This window comes from Amblyomma americanum, chromosome 10 (genome assembly GCF_052857255.1).
Source record: "Amblyomma americanum isolate KBUSLIRL-KWMA chromosome 10, ASM5285725v1, whole genome shotgun sequence".
Taxonomy (NCBI): Eukaryota; Metazoa; Arthropoda; class Arachnida; order Ixodida; family Ixodidae; genus Amblyomma; species Amblyomma americanum.
This window is the reverse complement of record NC_135506.1, coordinates 119,319,414-119,338,281: the sequence shown is the minus strand read 5'-3', so window position 1 is coordinate 119,338,281 and position 18,868 is coordinate 119,319,414. Positions and strand designations below refer to the sequence as shown.

Here is an 18,868-nt window from a genome sequence, read left to right as displayed (position 1 = left end):
TGTGGTAAGCGCCTTTGGGATTGGAAGTGATATACACAGTCATATGACAGATCAGCACACGGTAACCACTGCCGAGGCCAAGTGAGTTTGGCTATTTCCCTAAAGATATGCTACCAACCACCACTGCGGGCAGCGTATGAAAAATTGAGTGTTAAAGCGCATCTAATAATTAAATTCCCGCTGTACCTGTCTGCGTTAGCATATTAGCATGTCTGGTCACGTGCCTACTGACGTGCGTCACCAGAAGGAATGCTCCAAGTGACAATACGCACATGTCCTACACAACATGGTCTTGCGCCATTAAAACTCCAAACAAGCCGCCCTGCACAGAATCCTACAAGGCACCCACATGGCCTGCACCCACTGACGTCGCTTTCAGCGCACCTCGAATATTTCTCGGGGACCAATCGAATATTCAGAACTCGAGAAATCACATCTCAAAATCATGCATCAAGAAACCATAAGACAGCTGTCCTGCGTAACTCACTATTGAGAAGCAAAATTGTACAAGCGTTTTTTTAGGCTGAAATGAAATGTCTTATTCCCTGGTTTGTTTTAACAGCGGAGACATCGCTGAGAACAGGCATATGAGTTGTTTTTCGAAATGATCTGTGTCCACCTAGACAACTGAGAAAAGCGCTAAAGTTTCTATCCTGCGTAAAGCGCAGCTCTATTTACGCTTTTATGCGTTATGCTATATATCAAACTTGCAATTTCGGCTGCTTCATGAAGGAAGGCGAGGACTGACGCTGTTTTCAAGAGGCGTCTATGTTCCCTGCAAGCTTAGATGTGCTGTGCTTTCCATCGCATTGGAACCTTAGATTTTGCCTAGTGCGCCATGGGCTCGGCATGCGCGAGGAGTTTTTTACAAACTGACGGTAACAAGCGCACAGTTTCGAACGTCTCCGGACGGCCTCATATCGACAGGCTGCGGGAGCTGTGAAATAGCGCTTCTGTAGCGCACGTGTGAGCACGTCGGTTCTGTTGTTCTGCTCTGATTATTTCAAGGTGTCTACATTGTAGTGTTTTCAGGTTCACCGCGCCCTACCTTGTAATGGTCACCTGGGCCTCGTCAAGCTGCCCCGAGCAGTTTTTAGCTCAGGTGCTTCAATCAGTAAATATCTGTTCAAAATAAAAGGATTTGATTTGATTGATTCGACTCATACCTGTAAATGAGTTGGGGCGATACAAGAGTTCCAAGAGAAAGGCGACGGGGGCCGAAACATGTGAAAGGGGTTTAGAATTCTCAGAAAATGAGTCATGGGCAGTTCAGACGGCAATATCTATAAGAAATAAGGGTATGAGAGACGCGGAAACGTCAAATCATTGTTGCAAAATCGCAGCAAAAGTATCAAGTTCAATGATCGAAAACAGAAGCGAACGTGGATCTTCGAGATGGATTTCGCCGTATTGACTTGAGACACTCGCGCCGTGTGTTAGTTCAAGATGGCTTAAAATGTTACAATAAAATAACAAAAATATAAAACAATAAATAAAATATTATGCAAGCAAATTCGCACTCTTTCATGGTATTATAAAAGCGACGAGTGCCAAACAAGCTAGGTTAGCATGCGTCGAAAATTATTTGTCAGTAGATGTTTTCTCTTGTCGTCGAAGAATCCTCCAATATTTTGGTGGCGTGGAAGCTTCACGCAAAAAAGCAAAAATAAACAAAAACGTGTTAAATTGTGATTCGCAACTTTTTACAATGCTTTTCAGCAGTAACGGTAATGTTCGAAAGCAACAAATAATAATTTGCGAGCAAATAAGCAAAAACGTGAGCAAGCACTGTAGCCTTCAATGCAAATTACGCAACAGAACAATAAAATGCACAAAACAACAACTCGCAACATTATGATTTGCAGGAAAGGAAGGAAAAAGCAAATCGAAAAGCACAGGAGGAAAAGGTGCGATTGCAGGGAATGACGTACGGAAGACCGTGTGCGTTTATGAAGTGGCGGCCTATTATTTGGCGCGTGCGCAACTTACAGTTGTGAATTACGAGGCCACTGCTTCGTTTCTGGACGTTGCTAAATTTGCACACCAAGCCGGTTTAGCGAATGCAGTTGCATTAATTGATTACGTTTGATTTAGGATCTCTAAAGCAGGCACCCGTTGCGCAGTGTGGCAGTGAATTCTCTAGAGCAAAGCAAGAAAGTGCTTTTTAATTTAAAACGTCATTAAACGAAAGTTATTTTATTTTTTTAAAAGGATACGCCTTGGGGCTAGTTCTCAGGTACTCGCGAAAGCAAAAATATATTTTATTGAGTAGCGGCTTGGCTAAGGCATACATTGTGTCAGGGAATCAGGAGAGCGGAGCAGTTAACGTTGATAACGCGTACGTTGTAACCTCAAATACAAAATGTATTATGAAGAGCTTTCTTTATCTCGTGAAGTCAATTTTCAATACTCGTCTTGCGAATCGGCTCTTCATATCAATGCACGCTCTGTCTATGGGAAAGAAGATGAAATTGCTCTCCTGCTGGAGCAGTTTTCTTCCAAGGTTGACATTTTACTGCTATCTGAAACCTGGTATTCACATGGCTGCAGAATGCCCAATATTGATAGCTATCAAAACTATTTCCTAAATCGTGCCTAGTAAACGAGGTGGTGGTGTTGCGATTCATATCACGTAGAGAAAGAAATGCGATATTGTGCCGGATTTCAGTCGGATAAGAGATGATTACGAAATGTTAACGGTGCGAAATAAAAATGAGTTTGTTTCGGTTGTCTATCGTCCACCAAATGGACACGTTGCACTGTCCCTGGCCTTTCTTGAAACTTATTATAATATGTTTGTGAAAACTGTCTTAACCTGATTTTTGGTGGAGATTTTGATGTCGACATTTTAGAACCTACTAATTCTGCTGAAGAATTTAACTGAGTACTGCTATTATGTGGTTTTAGAAATGTAATTAGTACGCCTACAGGCATCACATGCACTACATCGTCGGCCCTGGATCTTTTTGTCGTAAATGTTGATGCAGTGGTTTTGAATGCTGGCACGATTTCTTACGACATAAGTTGACAAGTTCGAGTTTTCTTGGTTTATAATGCTGGTTTGACTGAAAAACGTCGTCGAACACAACAGTTCAGTTATCAATGCATTACAGCCAATGGATTTGACTTGTTTAAACACGCCCTTATTAATCAAAATTGTTCATCTGTACTGACTAAAACAAATTCACACAATGCTTATAATGCTTTCATTGAAAGTTTTGCGCGTATTTATGCCCAATATTTTTCGATAAAAACAAACAAGTCTTCCAAAAAGCGAGAAAACCATGGGTTACACATGAACTAAGATTTATCAAAGCAAAGAACCGCTTGTATGACTCATTTTTTTACGAACGCGCTCTGAAATAACGTTAAAATAATTTAAGAAAATGCGAAATAAAATACACGGTGAACTCAAGCGCGCAAAGCACGCCTGCTACGAACACTTGTTTGCTGATATTGCTTCTCGGCGCCCAGACAAAACCTGGAAAGTGATAAACAATGTTCTAGGTCAAGATATCAAAAAGTGTATGCCAGGTTTTCTGACGCTTAATGACGATGAGTTACATGGCAAAGCGCTTGCGGACTATTTCAACTATCATTTTGTAAACATAGCCGCTCCAAAAATGATCTCCCTGATGCATTAGACTTAAGGAGCATCGTTAACGAGACCATTTTTCTGTACCCAACCGATCAATTCGAATTACATAGCACTTTTTTGAGCTTGAGCAATAGTAAAGCATTAGATATAGATAACTTACAGATTAAACCAGTTACATACGTTTTACCACTCATCACCACGGTACTTACACATATTTTTAATCTCATTCTGGGTTCGGACACTTTTCCTGATGCACTGAAAAAGGACAAAGTCTCTGTCATCTTCAAAGGCGGTGACTGAAACTCAGCAAACAATTATAGACCGATATCAGTGCTTCCAGTTTTGTCAAAGGGCATAAAAAAAGATAATTTTTTCTCGCATAAATAAGTTCCTCGAAGATAGAAACATTATCACGAATTCACAGTTTGGTTTCCGGAAAGACAGATCAACGGAGATAGCTCTGTTGACTCTAAAAGAAATAATTCCAGAAAATATTGAAAAACATGCTTACACTTGCAATATTTATTGATTACAGTAAAGCTTTCGACTCCCTCAATCACGACATTTTTCTCACTAACTTGCAAGCTTATGGAATTCGTGGAAACTGCTTAACGCTTCTGAAATCTTACCTGCATGAAAGGCAACAGTGCGTACATATAACGGGTAACATGTCGTCATTCTTACCCATTTCTTGTGGTGCACCACAAGGCAGCGTATTAGGTCCTCTTCTGTTTAATTTATATGCGAACGATATAGTAAAAATAAAAAAATACAGTTCAGTTCATTATGTATGCTGAAGAAAGCACAATGCTGACCTCTGGTTCCAATATTCAACATATGATATAAAATGCAATCAGATGCTTGAACAGTTCTCTGCTTGGTCAAAGTAAAATCGAATAAAGATAGACCCATCTAATACAAAAGCTGTTATGTTTCATTCTTAAAATAAACCAGTTTTAGCGAGTGAAGTTATTATGTTAGAAGGTCAGGTAGTCGATATTGGACATCATCATAAAATTCTCGGAATTCATTTTTCTTCAACATTAAGCTGGGACGTGCACATAAATAACCTTTCCATAAAACTTTCCTCCATCGCTGGAGTAGTATCACGCTGTCGTAGGTTGCTTCCATTATCAGTCAAGCTTCAAATATATAATGCCCTCTTTAACTCTCACTTAACATATTGTTCTTTAGTTTGGAGCACAACCACGAGATATAATTTAAGCAAGCTTGCAGTTATTCAGAAGATTGTCCGTTGCATCGCAAATATTGCACCTATGCCATCTTGCAAAGAATCCTTTTCCTCCCTTAACATTATTACTATAGATAACCTATACAACTTTCGTTTGTTACAGGCAGCCTGCTACTTCTCCCCACAAGTAAAAAGCACTATAGCTTTGTTTGCCTCTTTAAAACAGCGCATCACAAATTCAAACATAAACACAAGAAACACAGACAAATGGGCAATCCCGCGCTTTCGCACTTTCTATAAACATCAGTCCTTGACCCATAACCTTCCAGTTGCGCTCAGCAAATACTTTTTATTCATGAGTACAGTGTCCGGCAGCTGCATTCCTATTTTGCTAATATATGATTTCTACTGCCATTTTTGTTCTGTTAACGATATTTCATATTGAATTGCACATTGATGTTATTACTCTTTTGTTGTTTTGCTTTCTGTGAGATATCTTTTTTGTGATATTTCGTGACATGCATCATCTATGCTAAATGCTGTGTGTATGCTGTCGAAATAGTATAGATCAGTTTCATTTGTGAACTTTTTGGGTGAATGTTTATTTATCTCTTTTTTTGTGAACACACGCTACTTCAAATGTATTCTGTCTCCTGGGCCTAGTCAAGCTCACAGCTTTTAGCTCAGTAGACCTTTCCATTCGAAGTGTCGAATCCCATTTGACTCAAATGCCACTTAGGAGTCCGCATCGGGTGGGTATTAGGATAGAATTGCAGTAGCATTATGATATTAGCACAGCGCTTCTACTCTAATACTGTTCAAATGCTATAGTGTGCTCCAGGAGGATCTGTTCTGATCTCAAGGATCACCGTAAAGTATCTACTTTGGGCACGTTTACATGCAATTATAGTTAAACAGAGATTACACAGGCCTATACAGGTCTCAAAACCCCGTATCACGCGCATCATTACACTCGGTCATGTCAGCGCGCATTTGTTAATTACTAAATTTACGGGACCTTTAGAAATAGGTTTGAGTGGATATTTGCAGCCGCTTCTAGTTGCCCAGTATTAACGATAGAATCTCATCGAACTGTAGTGGTTCGTCTGAATGGTACCGTCGTCGGTCTTTTGAGACAGACCGGTTCCTCTGTGGTGGAATATGCACAGTCCACTGGCCACCACCGAATTCATCGTCACATCGTTGTACAACTGAAAATCAGCGAACGGACGGAACAAAGCGTGACGGAAGCAGAACCATTGCTATACAGCGACCGAATGCGTTTGGAAATTGTTGTGAAGGTCCGCAGAACTTCATTGGGTCCGAATCCCATTCGAAGTGTCAAATCCCATTTGACTCAAATGCCACTTAGGAGTCCGCATAGGGTGGGTATTAGGATAGAATTGCAATAGTATTATGATATTAGCACAACGCTTCTACTCTAATACTGTTAAAATGCTATAGTGTGCTCCAGGAGGATCTGTTCTGATCTCAAGGATCACCGTAAAGTATCTACTTTGGGCACGTTTACATGCAATTGTAGTTAAACTGAGATTACACAGGCCTTTACAAGTCTCAAAACCCCGTATGCAGAGCTCGTCAGTTTTTACGAGTTCGAAAAATTATACACTACATCTCTGTCGTGGCAATATTGAACGTTGTCATATCGTTTTAGCAGATGGCACAAGGTTGACCAGCGTTCGCCAGTATACTTTTAACACTGGATGAGTGATGGAAAAGCTAGGCCAATATTTCTGAAAAACAATGGAGGAATTCTTACTAACATCACCCGTGAGAGCCATGATTCCAAAAGGAATAGAGTGGGAAAAATTCTGTCTAACGTGGCACACGATAGCCATGATTTGATGACGGCACAGCCAGTACTGGTAAAGCGACGGATAACTAGAGCCATCATTGGATGCGTTAGTGAGTAGTTCAGACAATATCAGATGCTTAGTGGGAACTCCGGCCTTATTTAGGGCCTTGCTTTGCCAACGGATTTCTAATATTGGCCCGCTGTAATGTGCTACCTGGGGAGTACTTGGCATCCTTAGAGTTGTCACCCATTTCCGGAATGGACAAGCAGAGGCGCTGGTGAGAAACGTTAGTGAAGGATAGCGACACCGCAACATAGACATCCCCGTGTGGTTTTCGGCTAGACTGCCGGGCTGAGCTTTATGCCTGCCCTCTCAAAGCCACCGTTAGCGGCTCTAGTAGCCCGAGCTCCAGAGCCAACCTACGACAAAATTTAGGAGACACTTAAGCTCTGAATTTGAGGGTATGACGCTTTAGCGCTTACGGGTCCCGGAAGCGCCTCCTCTTTCCCACGCAAACACAAACATTGTTTGCATATCGTGTTAAAGAGTACATGACATACCTCCTTTATAACACCCTGCTTTACAAAGCCGTACGAACGTGCCTACGTGGCCAATGAGTGGCATCTCTGACCGCAACCAAGGGATCACAGCCTGGAGTTCCGACTACTTCCCCAATTTTTTTCTCAGTGCTATTCATTTATTCTAGATCCTTACATGACCTAATGACGTTCGAACAACGTTGCGACCTTCTAATCACCAGTTTTCAAATTATTATTCACCTTTCAAATCCGTCGCTTCCGGTGCGACGCAGCCACATTTTTCACCAATTCGGATTTTCCACTCGCAAAGGAAAACGGAAGCCACGGGATTTTTTTCAGAACGTAGCGCTTGACGCATCGCTTTAAAAAACCAAGCGTTGCCTAGGCATCAACGCGATTAGTTAAAGAAACTGAGAAGGAGTTAAAAAGACTGCTTTTGATGTCGTCATCGCCAAAGCTCTTGAAGACATCAACCACCATGCTCCGCATCGTTACCGACGAATATGCAAGACCGATGAGCGTAACGAGTTTAGCAAGAGAAGCTAAAGCTATCAGGAATTAGGTGGCAGCATCCAGCTATCAAATGGTCTATGTTGTCAAGACCGACCTGGCAAGTCATCGCACGTCGTGACGGACACCCAACAAGCCTGTACGGATTACCTTGCTGGACAACCTCGCCGAAGAGAGAGCACACTATTAAGAACACTCTCAAACTCACGCAGAATAGCATGGACAACTGGTCAAGAAGGCCCAGCTGGAAACGAGGTAGCGAACGATCTAGGCCGAGCTCTCACAAACCGGGCGGATCCCCATCCCTACTCCACCTCTCTCCTAGGACCGTATGGTGACGGGCTAGAACACCTTGGGCTAGAAAGACGACGTTTCTCACCGCCACACAAACAATTTTCCTTTTCAGATGCCATTGACTGGAGGAGAATACGAACAAACGCATATGCAAATCTTCACATTCTACACAATATCAGACCCGCACAACACCCAAGTTACTGTCCTTGATGCGGCGCAAGACCCGCACTCTACCATGCACCGTGGGAATGCCAGGACAAACAAGAGAACAAATTAATAGTGCCACACCCGACAGACGAGCAGGGGAGGAGGTTCTGACCAGCGACAACCTGGACAAGCAAGCTTGCATGGATAATCCAGCTAGCCAGAAAGTCAGCTGCCACCAGCGGAGCCCTGGACTAGGGGCCCCGACCATCCGGCTCCTGCGAATTAATCACCTAAATAAAGGTTTTCTCTCTCTCTGTTCGTATGAATAATAAAAACGGTTAGATTTCATTCTGTGTGGATTACAATCGTTTGAACCAGATGTGTATGATGTGTACCATCTCATGCGTCGACGAAGCGCTGAGCAGATTCTGCAAAGTACTTCACATCGATAGGCCACGAGAGCAGCTACTGGTAGACTGAAGTGGATGAAAGAAACTAAGAGAAGGCCGCCTTTATGACGCCAGCGAGCATCTTTGAGTATAATGTAATGCCATCTGAATTTTCCTCCCCACCTGCAATATTTCAGCGAGTCATGGACGCAGTGCTCGCCGATCTGAAAAAGAAAACCTGTCGCGCATACTCACACGTCATTGCAGTCCTCGCGATATGTTTCGGTGAAAGTTAAAACAGGTGTTGATGCAATGAAGACTTTTCGACTCACGCTGAAGACCGAAAAATGCCATATCGCCTATCAGGGGTTCTTGTTTTTCGGCCACTTTGTAAACAACGGCAGTGTACGTTTCGACCCGGGATATAGAGCGCTATTTCATAGCTCCCGCAGCCCGTCGATATGAACGTTGTCCGGAGGCGTTCGAAACTGTGCGCCTGTTATAGACTATTTGTGAAGTACTCCGCGCGCATGCCGAGCCCATGGCGCACTAAACAAAATCTAACGTTCCAATGCAATGGCAAGCGTAGCAAATCTAAGCTTGCAGGGAACATCGGCGCCTCTTGAAAGCACAGTCAGTCCTCATATGCCCGTTCTCAGCGATGTCTCCGCTGTTAAAACAAACCAGGGAATAAGACATTCCATTTCAGCCAAAAAGAACGCTTGTGCAATTTTGCTTCTAAATAGTGCGTTACGCAGGACAGCTGTCTTATGGTTTCTTGATGCATGATTTTGAGATGTGATTTTTCGAGTTCTGAATATTCGATTTATCCTCGAGAAATTTTCAAGGTACGCTCAAAGCGACGTCAGTGGGTGCAGGCCATGTGGGTGCCTTGGAGGATTCTGCGCAGGGCGGCTTTTTTGGAGTTTTAATGGCGTAGGACTACGTTGTGTAGGACATGTGCGTATTGTCACGTGAAGCATTCCATCCGGTGACGTCACATCTTTAGGCACTTGACCAGCCATGCTAATAAGCTAACGCAGACAGATACAGCGGGAATTATGTATTTTTAGGTGCGCTTTAACACTCAATTTTTCATAAGCTGCCCGCAGTGGTGGTTGGTAGCGTATCTTTAGAGAAATAGCCAAACTCACTTTGCATCGACGACAGTGGTTACCGTGTGCTTATCTGTCATATCACTTGCAAGTTAGCAATGTTTCATGTTCATATTTTGATGTCACTGAAGCTTGTGAACATATCTGTATTGACTGACGTGCTGATTCCTGTTTTGACAGAAATTGTAAAACTGTCAAATGTGTGTGTGTGTGTGTGTGTGTGTGTGTGTGTGTGTGTGTGTGTGTGTGTGTGTGTGTGTGTGTGTGTGTGTGTGTGTGTGTGTGTGTGTGTGTGTGTGTGTGTGTGTGTGTGTGTGTGTGTGTGTGTGTGTGTGTGTGTGTGTGTGTGTGTGTGTGTGTGTGTGTGTGTGTGTGTGTGTGTGTGTGTGTGTGTGTGTGTGTGTGTGTGTGTGTGTGTGTGTGTGTGTGTGTGTGTGTGTGTGTGTGTGTGTGTGTGTGTGTGTGTGTGTGTGTGTGTGTGTGTGTGTGTGTGTGTGTGTGTGTGTGTGTGTGTGTGTGTGTGTGTGTGTGTGTGTGTGTGTGTGTGTGTGTGTGTGTGTGTGTGTGTGTGTGTGTGTGTGTGTGTGTGTGTGTGTGTGTGTGTGTGTGTGTGTGTGTGTGTGTGTGTGTGTGTGTGTGTGTGTGTGTGTGTGTGTGTGTGTGTGTGTGTGTGTGTGTGTGTGTGTGTGTGTGTGTGTGTGTGTGTGTGTGAGAGAGAGAGAGAGAGAGAGAGAGAGAGAGAGAGAGAGAGAGAATATTCTTGGCGCTTTCTTGCTACGGCTGCCTCGGCCTCGTTAAAATGTACGTCCACAGATGTAAGCCAACGCAGAAGACCAGAACCTTCTGGCAAATAAACATCATTGATTTGTGTACGCGTCTCCAAAGGGATGCAGATACCCTCTCAACGTGAAGTGGTTGTAGAGACAATGCTCCTCAGCGGTGAAAGCAACTTCCTTCGTGTGGTGTGGGTGAACAGCCGTCAAGAAAAACTCATCAGTTGTGGCTTCCTTTTTTTTTCTCACAGGCCTGTATTAAGGTGTTCCGTGCATCTAATGCAAGCAACGACCGAGTCCGCGAGGTAGAAATATTTTTTGACGTGTTTTGAAATCAGGAGTCATGGTATTTACATTGAGACAAAAGACCGGCGTTACATCTTCAGCTCTGATTTTTTCAATATTGAAAATAAACCCTTTCAGCAGACTTCTTTTCAGAAACCCACCTTCACTCCTGTCTTCCAGCAGTACAGCCGGCAGCACGCTTAACGCGAATGCTCGAAGTAGCGCCCCTGGGTCTGAAAAAAATATTAGGTTGGAAGCAGGGCACGAGCTACATCAGCCGCCGCAAACACACCATGCAGCATGGTCTCTGACTCACCGCCCAGCTCTCAGGGCTGTAATATCAGAGCAGGATGCGCAATCAAACGTTCGTGTTAAGCGCGCTGACGGTGGTACGTCCAGCTTGAACGCATAAAGACAATTCAGGCAACGGACCAAAACCACAGTTCTAACACACCGGAAGGCGATTCTTCCCAGTTACGAGCAGGATAGGGAGCAGCGACAGCCGTTCTGGGAAACATCAGTGATTCGAGCTATGGCATAGCAGCACCATGCTCATGAGAGAGACAACAATCGGCTCGAATTTTGACATCAGTCTTGAGCACGCTGTCGTCCAGGACTCAGCAACAATTAAGTGTCACAGAGGATGTGAACGTGTCCGCAAAAAATTGTATAAAGGAAAAAGAGCAAGAGGCCAGCTGTGCATGTTGGCTTTATGCGGTGACAACAAAACTTCACACATGCAAAGACGGGATGAGTGGCATCCAAACACAGCCTCTTCCTTGGAGGAACAATGCAAACTGGGCCTGCTCCTTCGAAGGCAGTCCTTCGTGGGGAGGCTTTTATCAGATTGCACATTTGTTGGGAGCGTTCATGAGGTCGTCGTCTTTGCAGTGGAACACAGAGCAGAAAGCCTGCGGAAGGAAGCGAACGAGAAATTTAATACGAAAATCATGGGAACACAAAAGCGCGTAAAGGTCTCAACAGTAGCAATTTTCATGCGGCGCTTCTGTATTAAATAACTTACTGTTTGACATAAACCAGTTGCAGTAGCACCGCTTGTTTATTTTCAAAAACCGATGTTTGAGTAGGATAATATGGTTTTAACAACAGATTTTGACGCTTTATATTTCTTAATATTTAGCACAACTATATCTAAGAAAACTGCATTCAAAAGCGGAATAGCCTCAGATTGAACAGTGACCTTTATTTAACAACGTTTAGATGTTTTTGCCGAATTTCGATCGGCTCTTTGTAAAGTAATATGTGGTGAGGAGAAAGGTGTTTACTCTGCTTATTGGTGCTGCGGTTTCCATGCTAAGGAAGGAAGAGTGCAATGCCAGCACTATTGGATTTCTTGTTGAAACTCTCTCTTTTGATGGAGAAATCAGTTCTTACAAAGAGACTGATGTTACCTTGTCTAATGCCGATGTGGTCTGTTCCTGTAATCCTGCTTTATCTATGAGGAGTTGCCACCAGTATGCTGGAGTGTACGCGAACGAAACTGACAAACCCACGACCATCCAAACCTCTAAACCGCAAACCAGTTACACCGGGGCTATCAACGGCACTTTTTTGTGCTTTTTGATGTTTGTTTTCCGAGGATATTTAAGGATGGATGTTCTCCTTCAAAGCTGCCGATATGCACGTAACATTTGAGTGCATACCTATACATATAATTAAAATGATTCTTTTTTCCGTTTTAAATCAGCTTTGTTATTATATTGCAGTCTGGTGCCGCTGATGTGATGCAATGGTAATTTCACCCGCGGTCAAATTGATCGAATGACGGATGACTATCTCAGGATCGGCCCGGAATTCGGTGCGACCAATGCTGTCGTTGGCAAAAGAGGAATGGAAATGACGCATTAATTGTCTCCCATATCTCGTGGACTCCCGAGATAAGGGAAGAGATAAAGGAGGGAGTGACAAAAAAAAGAAAGGGAGAAAAAGGTGCGTACTGGAGGAGCGGAGGTCTCCGGAAAATTTTCGACCTCCTGGAGATCTTTAACGTGCACTGACATCGCACAGCACACGGGCGCCTTTTTGCGTTTTGCCTCCATCAAAACGCGGCCGTCGCCGTGGTCGGGTTTGAACCCGGGTACTCTAGTTCAGTATACGAGCGCCTTTAATCCAGTTCTGTCGAAGGTGGAATTACTCTCTATCAGTATCAGGGAAGTGTGTTTACAATACGCGGCATTAAGCGTAGAACTGGGGAGTGGCCCCTTAATCCTGCTGTTAAACAGGTCATGAGGATACAATAGGAAGCCCTGGGTCATAGGAGTAATTAATGTAGTGACGGGTAAAGCATCCAGACCTCTATGTGATGTACTGCTACAAAATATGAACAAAAGCACTTCCAGCTGGCCATTGTAAAGTGAGCGGAAACACAGTGCACTGCTGCAGATCGATGGGTGCAAAAGAAAATATACGATGGTCGAGTTTCGTTTTCTTAGGTCATGGGGGTTTAAAGTCCCAAAGCAACACAGCCTATGAGTGACGCCGTATGGAAGGGCTACGGAAATTTCGACCACCTGGGGCTCTTTAGCGTGCACTGACATAGCACACTATGTGGGCCTCTAGAATTTCACCTCCATCGAAATATGACTGGCGCACCGCGAACGAACCCACGTCTTAAAGGTCAGCAGCCTAGCGCCATAACCACTGAGCCACCGCTGTCGCGTACGATGGCTCAATCGCAGGTCTACGTGCCATTGGGCAACGCCTTTGAAAATTAACGGCGCCTTTCTCAAAGGCAAAAAAATGTAAATAAGCTACATAAACATATCAGACCAGCATTGTTTAACAGTCGAAATGTTTGGAGGCAAGTGCCCCAGCGTTTCCCGATACTGAAAACGGTTCGACTTTCCTGCTGTCGATGTTACGGAAGAATGAACAAGAGAATAAATCGGTGGATACGCTACGGTCGGTCAAAACGAAAGGTCCAGGAAGGCAGACGTTATGACAACTTTATTCGAAAACTGTTTGCTGCATAGACATATTCCTGCGTATACCATACACAGAACTATTCTCCATTTGACCACTTTTGATGTCTTCAGCAGCAGCGTAATTCATAAAGAGCGGTAATTTGCAGGGTACGAAGGATGTGCTACTGCAGCAAATATGAAATAACAAGCGATGTTCTTTTGGCAGTGTATATTTATGATTTCAATAACGTGCAGTTGCAATTGGCGTGGACGTGATATGGGGCCATAACAGAAGAGAGTACAATTAACGAAGCTTTTGCTTATATTAGATTTTCTGTATTTTGCAGCATATGTGAGACAGCTGACAAAGAGCAACATGTATCGAACTAGATAATGAGCCTTTGGCGTGCATGAGGTGCGCTGCTGTGCTTTTACTGCAGTGGCTACTCTATAATGTTTAATGATACCGTAAAGTACCAGTAGTAAGTAGTCTGCCCACGGTTACAGTTTGGGCCCAGTATTCATCATCTGACGTAGTGAGCATTAGAATTCATGAAAAAGACGATAACGTCACTTGTCTAAATACCGGACGAGGTACACACTTCACAGAGGAATGAGTGATGCTCACGGATGAAAGAGTTTTGCGACACTTTCGATGCGTCGATTTCAATTGGACCAACCCTTTCTGCGAAAAATCTGCAGAATATGAACCGCCACCATTTCTACCAAAGACAGAAGTGCATCCTGAGGGCTTCTAGTGTTACAGTGTACATAATGATAATGATAATGTTATTCGTAGTTACACTAGGGAGGAATTTGCTGGTGAATTGCTTACACAGTCTTGTATTCATCACATTGCTACAAGATGTCCACCATTAGATGCAATGGCTGCAGTGGTACGAGAAAAAGTAGCTGATAATTATTTCCAGGCTCTTTGTATGACTAGTAATGAACCTGAAACGCCGAAGCCACCTCTGCGTACAATAACCATTCTTGACGACCGACTCGTAGACGACTTGATCCAGATCTTTGACTGGGAAAGCCTAACAATGCGTGATCATACTGAAGCATATGACTTACTTGTTAAAAAATTCAATGAGATTTACTCTCGTTCTATGCGACAAGTGAAACAAAAAAATTGGAAACCCCGAAAAGAAATGAATAACAAATCATGTCATAGCATTATCGTTTGAAAAAAGTAAGCTATGGCAACTCTGTAAGTCTAATCCCTCTGACGTTGAGTTACGAAAGCAGTATCGTGCACTTAGGAATAAACTTACATCAAATTTGAGATTAGAGAAGCGGCGGTTTTTCTCGGCTGAATTTGTAAAATATCGCGGTAATATGAAAAAGACTTGGGTGCTTCTTCATGACATGATGGAGAAAACAAAGAGCAGAAATCTAGATGATGAACTAACTCGTACCTTTGGTAGCGAAAACAGTCGATCAACAGCGAACTCGTTCAGTGAGCAGTTCGCTACATCCGTGAAGGAATTAAAATCGCAGCCCCAGGCTCCGTTTACACCGTATATAGGTCCAAGCATTCCAAACTCTGCTTTCTTACCGACACTGGGTGACACTGAGTTAAGGGATACTATTAAGGTCCTCCCAATGAACAAACCTCCAGGATATAATAAGATCAGATTACGTGATCTAAAGAATAATTATAACAAGCTAAAAAGCGTGCTTTTGCATATTCTCAATGGTTGCTTTTCAACAGGAGATATACCGCAAGGAATGAAAATATCGGTTATACGACCAATCTATAAAACGGGGAAAAAATATGATAAAAGAAACTACCGACCGATCGCAATATTGCCGAGTATTACTGTTTTAATGGAGAAAATTGTATATCGAAATATGGTGTCGTTCTGTGACCGATTTTCTATAATCAATAACACACAGTATGGATTCAGGCGTAATATGAGCACTGTAGATCTTCTTGAAGATTGCTGCGATCACATTAACTTGCATATAGATAGAAACGAGGTTGTCCTTGGATTATTTTTAGACTTATCCAAAGCTTTTGGCACTGTTGACCACGGGATTTTGTTACAGAAACTAGACAGAATTGGATTTCGCGGGCCTTATCAGCTTTTTTTCAATAGCTACCTCTCCAATCGAGCTCAGGTTGTGAGAGTCAAAGATGACTTCAGCCATTTCAAACCAATTCTATATGGCGTGCCACAAGGTTCCGTTTTAGGACCTTTCCTTTTTAATATTTATGTCAATGATTTAGCACATCTAGGTCTGAATTCATTACTCTACCAATACGCCGATGACACGGCGTTGCTTGTTTCGCACGAGTCATGCAATAGGGCTGCAGAGCTGCTACAGTCGGGTGTTAAACCAGTGTGCGACTGGTTTTCAGATAATCAGATTTACATAAATAAGCAAAAAAACAACTTTGGTTTGTTTCAGAAATCCACATAAAAAAGTTATATTAAATGAATCTGTTATTCTGCATGGTAATGTTTGCTTTAGTTGCCAGTGTGTTCCTTTACTCTTCTCTGAAACAGTCAAATATCTGGGCATTCATTTTAACGCCACCATGACCTGGACAGCCCATGTTGAGCGTCTCATCAAACATCTCCGTGTAATTTCTATGCATCTGTACAGGATAAAATTCAATACTTCTGTCAGGCTGCGTCAACTGGTGTTTAAGGCCCTAGGGGAGTCCATTTTAAGGTATGGCGTCACTATTTATGGTTAGTGGGCATCGTCAAGAATCGGTCAAATCGATAGAATACTGAGCAGAATTTCCGGTAACGTTTTGTATGGCACTTCAATGGAGGCCCTTGAAAGCACCAAACGGATGCTCGTTGCTGGTATGTTCTGCATTGAAGATCTATTCACGCATGTAGTAATTATCAGAAACTATTTCTCAAATAAATTTAGACACCCTGAAAACAAGCTCAAGGTATTAAGAAAAATAAATCCGTTCAAACTTTCCAAGGTATATACTAACTACGGGAAAAGGTGCCGAATGTTCTACATCCCATTTCATTTTAACCTTCTTCCAACTGAAATGCTATCATTACAATCCCTTAAAGAGGTAAAATGTAGAATAAAGTCCTGGCTTAATAAAACAAAAGCCTTGTAAGCTTGCATTAAAACAATGCTCTAAATACTTGAGTTTGCCATCCCATGTGAATCTAGGTTGTTTAAGTTGTTTTTTAACCTGTGTAAATAAGTGTCTTAATTTGGCAGTGTGCATTAGTGATATTGTTCTTTTTCTTGTATTTAGGATTATTATGTGTCTTATTGCAATAAGCTTTGGTGTGTAGTATTTGTTTTGTTTCTACATACAGGAAACTATGTTTTCTCGTCAATATTGAGCCTGTACTTCGTTTGATTGCCGTCACCCGCCCACAAGCGCACTTGCGCTTCCGCGGGCACACTTATCTCAACTTGTAATTGTGACAAATAAACATGTATGTATGTATGTATGTATGTATGTATGTATGTATGTATGTATGTATGTATGTATGTATGTATGTATGTATGTATGTATGTATGTATGTATGTATGTACGAACGTATGTATGTATGTATGTATGTATGTATGTATGTATGTATGTATGTATGTATGTATGTATGTATGTATGTATGTATGTATGTATGTATGTATGTATGTATGTATGTATGTATGTATGTATGTCTTAGGGCTGCTTTCATAACTCCGCTGCATTCGCTAATTTGAAACATTTTCAGTGCTGCAATGTTGTAGGGATTTAGATATTTACGAACAGGAAACACGCGAGTGATGCATAATTTATGGCAGCGCCAGTGACTGGCATGCGTGTTAAAAGTATAGGGGTCGATAGAAAGTTTCCTCAATCGGACGTTCAGTTGGCAAAGACTAACATAACTTTTTGGTTGCTCTATTCACCCCTCACACGAAACGAGTGCCTCGGAGCTACGCTTCTTACTCTGGAGTTCATGAGAGCCACGTTGAGCTGCGCCGCCGGCGACATCAGCCGTGCGCCGACAGAAGCAGCTGCCTCTGCCGACCGCGGTCCGTGCTCGCAGTGCGCCACCGCGTAGTTGACGAAGAACAGTTCCAGCGCGTTCTTCCCGGGAAGCTCGGGGATGTTGGGCCCGTCCCGAAGCTCGGGGTACTTGCGAGGCAAGGATTCAATAGAGCCATGCTCTGATGCGTCAGTGGGAAAGCAGCGGGAGGGTTCTCACTGCTTTCAGTTCACACTTCTCGTGCCCAGCTTACCTGGACATTCAGTAACTAGCTCCATCTGTTAGCCACTAGCAGGAAACATCGCGTAACCGGATGGAAATATTTTAAACTTGCAATTTTGAGAACAACTGGACAGTGGTAAGAGATACTGCTCGACCATGGTGATGATCATGGTCGACTCTATCTCATCGTAGCAAAATCTGACTTACTGCACTGATACCAAGTATTTTTGACTGCCATAAAAAGTCACGATGCTGTATCAAAGACTCAAAATTCCCTCGGTGGATGGATGGATAAGGCAGAACCCTTTAAATCGGGCGGTGCCTCAAGCAACCTAGCCATGGCTCGTAAAATTTTGAATGAAGCGATTTTAATATACTGCGCTACGTGATTCGTGGTGGCAGTCGTCGAAACCTTAGAAGCGCTTGTCGGGATTTCTTGGCCTTGTCTTTTGCAGCTCTCCCTGATGGAAAAAATGAATTACAAGCTGGCGCACCTAACAGATCAAGTGAAGAAAAAAACCACAGAGAAGCTACCTAAATATAAAAAAATCGCGAGGGCGTGCAAAGCCACTTCTGAAAATGATAAAATAACCATATTTGAAAATACTTTGCCACCATATGGAAAGAACTGCTTCCGTCCCTACGTTTCTCCACGCCCTGTGTTGCTTTGTAGCATGGGCAGCTAAAACACCTAGCAAGTCCTTTTGTAGAATGAGAGGCAAAGTGGCTAGTTTTAGTAGTAGCGCGGCTGTTTTCAAGTGTTAAATAACTGGCCAGTGCTCTGTAGCTGAATTTCTGCCTACAAAAGTGCTTAAACAGAAGCCTAACAAATGGCTCACTTGGCAACAAGGCAAGCACATGTCAAATAAGGGACCCAGGTGTATATAAACGTGATCACTTTGAGAATAAAAATTATAAAACATTTCTGATGCATTGAGGCGAGAGTGATCTTGGGCGAATTAATTTCAATCATCAATTTAATTGCCACCTGCCATGGTGCGCAGTTTGCTCTCAATCCGGTGGCCAGGTTCTGATGAAGTTGCAAAGTTACGTGACATGGGTGGCCCACCTTCCTCCTAGTTTGCTTCTCCG

General features: G+C 42.9%; 1 pseudogene across 1 annotated transcript in view; it reads right to left on the bottom strand.

The window, feature by feature from the left end:
- Positions 1-11,362: 11,362 nt before the first annotated feature.
- LOC144108671 (uncharacterized) overlaps positions 11,363-18,868 on the bottom strand; it is a 53,888-nt pseudogene continuing 46,382 nt past the window's right edge. Inside the window, exons 10-11 of the transcript XR_013309494.1 lie at positions 17,515-17,703; positions 11,363-11,570 (exon numbers count right to left, since the gene is read on the bottom strand). The product of XR_013309494.1 is annotated as an uncharacterized LOC144108671 (transcript). The remainder of the gene's footprint in view (positions 11,571-17,514; positions 17,704-18,868) is intronic.